The sequence below is a fragment of the Nicotiana tomentosiformis genome, chromosome 8, assembly GCF_000390325.3.
Source record: "Nicotiana tomentosiformis chromosome 8, ASM39032v3, whole genome shotgun sequence".
In the NCBI taxonomy this organism is placed as follows: Eukaryota; Viridiplantae; Streptophyta; class Magnoliopsida; order Solanales; family Solanaceae; genus Nicotiana; species Nicotiana tomentosiformis.
Genome location: NC_090819.1, coordinates 27,523,989 through 27,526,970, shown reverse-complemented (window position 1 = coordinate 27,526,970; position 2,982 = coordinate 27,523,989). Strand labels below are relative to the sequence as shown.

The 2,982-nt window shown below is 38.9% G+C and overlaps 1 non-coding gene across 1 annotated transcript; it reads right to left on the bottom strand.

The window, feature by feature from the left end:
* Positions 1 to 237: 237 nt before the first annotated feature.
* Positions 238 to 344, bottom strand: LOC117279845 (small nucleolar RNA R71). The gene has a single exon (XR_004510274.1). It is a non-coding gene; the product is annotated as a small nucleolar RNA R71 (small nucleolar RNA).
* Positions 345 to 2,982: the final 2,638 nt, after the last annotated feature.

Here is a 2,982-nt window from a genome sequence, read left to right as displayed (position 1 = left end):
TATGTGGGTCTATCTCATGAAGACCCGCAGAAGCACATTCAGAACTTCCTGGAAATTACAGACACTTACAATTATCCGAACGTTTCCAAGGATTATGTCAGGCTGACACTATTTCCTTTTTCACTGATGGGGGAAGCTAAGGAATGGTTACAAAAGTAGCCCGCAAACTCAATCCACAATTAGGATGATCTAGCAAGGATATTCTTAATCAATGTTTTTCCCACAAAGAAGACAAAGTCACTGAGGAGCCAGATTCTTGGGTTTCAACAACAAGATGGTGAGACTCTTCGACAAGCTTGGGAGAGATACAAGAAGCTACTCAGATACTTCCCACATCATTATCAGACTGATGAGGTGTTGGGTCACGCTTTCATTGAAGGGTTGGGCGAGGCATCAAAGATGAATCTTGACTCGGCATGTGGGGGTAGTTGCATGGCAAGACCGTATAGTGAGATTCATATCCTGCTAAACAATTTTACTGCTAATGATAATAATTGGCAAGAAGATGGGGAACCACGAAGAACACTTAAACAAAAGGCAGCAGGTATGATAGAGCTTGATGATTTCTCAGCAATGAGGGCAGATATAGCAAGATTAGTGAATTAGATGAATAAAATGACAATGCACCATGCACAACAGATGAAACATGTGCAACAGATGTCTACTTGCTTCGAGTTATGTGGTGAAGGTCACACAAGTGACATATGCCCCGTGAATCCTGAATCAATTTACTACGTGGGGCAACAAGCTAGAGGGTCGATGAAACAACATGCTCAATATGGTAACACATACAATCCAAACTGGAGGAATCATCCTAACTTCTCTTGGGGTGGAAATCAGAATATTAGACCTCAAGTGAATTACAATCATCCACCGCAACCTCTACAGTAAGCAGAAGAGAGTTTGACTGACATGATGAAAAAGCTCTTGATAGACAACCAACAATTGCGCACAGAGTTCAGAAATCTAGAGAGGCAGTTTGGGCAAATGGCTAACAATCAGAATATTAGACCTACTGGAGCTCTCTCGAGTGATACTGAGCCTAATTCTAAGGCTCAAGTCAATGCGGTTGCCTTGAGAAATGGAAGAGATTTAGAAGAAGTTCCAGAGAAAAAGAAGTATACAGCTAGTCCTAAAGGAGAATTAGTTCCTAAGCTAGTTGAGAAGAATGAGAAAGAGAACAAAGGATCAGAGCCAGTAATTGTGACAAGGCCACCACCTCCGTTTCCACAAAGACTGCAAAAGCAAAATGATGATGCTATATACAAGAAATTCTTAGATATTTTGAACCAAGTGCGTGTGAATTTGCCTTTGGTGGAAATTTTACAGGAAGTACCTAAGTATGCAAGGTATCTCAGATATATTGTGGAAAGCAAGTGAAGACATACAGAGTTTGAAACTATTGCACTTACTGAAGAGTACAGTGCTAGAGTTCACAGTAAACTTCCTCCTAAGTTGAAGGATCCTGGGTGTTTTACAATTTCTCTATCTCTCGGAAAATAAGAAGCTGGTAGAGCCCTGTGTGATTTAGGGGCTAGTATAAATTTGATTCCATCCTCTTTGTTCAAGCAACTCGGATTGGGAGTGCTTAGACCTACTACAATCACTTTACAGTTGGCAGATAAGTCACTAGTTATGTTAGAAGGAATTATTGAGGATGTGTTAGTTCGAGTGGGAAAGTTTATTCTTCCTACTGATTTAATTGTTCTTGATTATGAGTAAGTACCCATTATTTTGGGGAGACCATTCTTAGCTACTGGTGGAGTGATTATTGATGTTAGGGAAGGGAAGTTGAAGATGAGAGTTGACGATGAGGAAATTACTTTTAATGTGTACAAGGAACTTAAGCTCCCTAAGCATTATGAGGACTTGTGCATGATTACTATGGTAGAATTGAAGGGGATAGAGCAGAGTCCTTATGTGAATTGTAGTGATTCGGATGGGAAAATTGAGTTTGAGAAGGTGGTGTTGCAAGCTAAGTGTGTAAGGACGATTGAGAAAAGAGCCAGAGATGAAAGATGAGACCTTCTGAAAGTGTGTAAAAAGGCTACACTTAATGGGAGAAAGAAGAAGAGAAAGCGCCCAGCCTGAGCAGAGTAGCAATGTCATGCCGCGACATTAAATCGAGCGCTTATTGGGAGGCAGCCCATCTTTACTGCTTTATTTTGTTTCTATTTTTTTTTATCTTATTATTATTGTAGTGTTTGTTTTTGTTTTGTAGGATTATAAGCATAGGAGGAAAAGCCATTGGAAGAGTGCAAAAGCGAGCTAGATGGTGAGAACTAAGTGTGGGATGCCACACAGAGGACCATGCCTGGGGGAAGTCTGAGTACCCGTGAGCCGCCATTGCTTCGGCCTTTGTCCTTTTAGGGAGTTTCTTCTACCGCTCCATTATTGTTTTGCTTTATTTATGCATTGGAGACGCTGCACTCTTTTAAGTGTGGGGTGGGATAATTCTCTAGATAATCAGTAGTAGGATGTTAGAAAAATGTTAACTTCTTAATTTTGTTTTCGTAGTTGTGTAGTGTTTTAGTATTTTAGTAGCTATGAAAACAAATCGAAAAAAAAAGTAGAAAAATTGGACTTTTCCTGACGATGGATCTCCTAGACAATTTTCTTGAGGGATTTAAGTCGAAGGAAAAAAGGACAAAAAGATTTTCTTTGTATGTAGTGTAGTAATTCTTCCTTGATTTTTCTTTGTGTCACGGTTCTTTTTCAAAGGTTTTGCTTGAACCGGGTGTAGTTAGTTTTATTTTTTTAGGAGTAGGAGCCATTGTGAGATGAATTGAATTGAAGAAATATCTCTTGACTTTGTTATGCCTTGAGAATAGTGAGCACTTTGGTTGTGACGCTTAGGCTTAGTTTTTGACTCTTGTATAAAAATAATTATTTCTAAATTTTTTGTTAAAATATAAAATCAACACTTATTCTGAATAAAGTAAAAAATTCCGGAAAAATAACTACCTTAAATCGTATGATCTT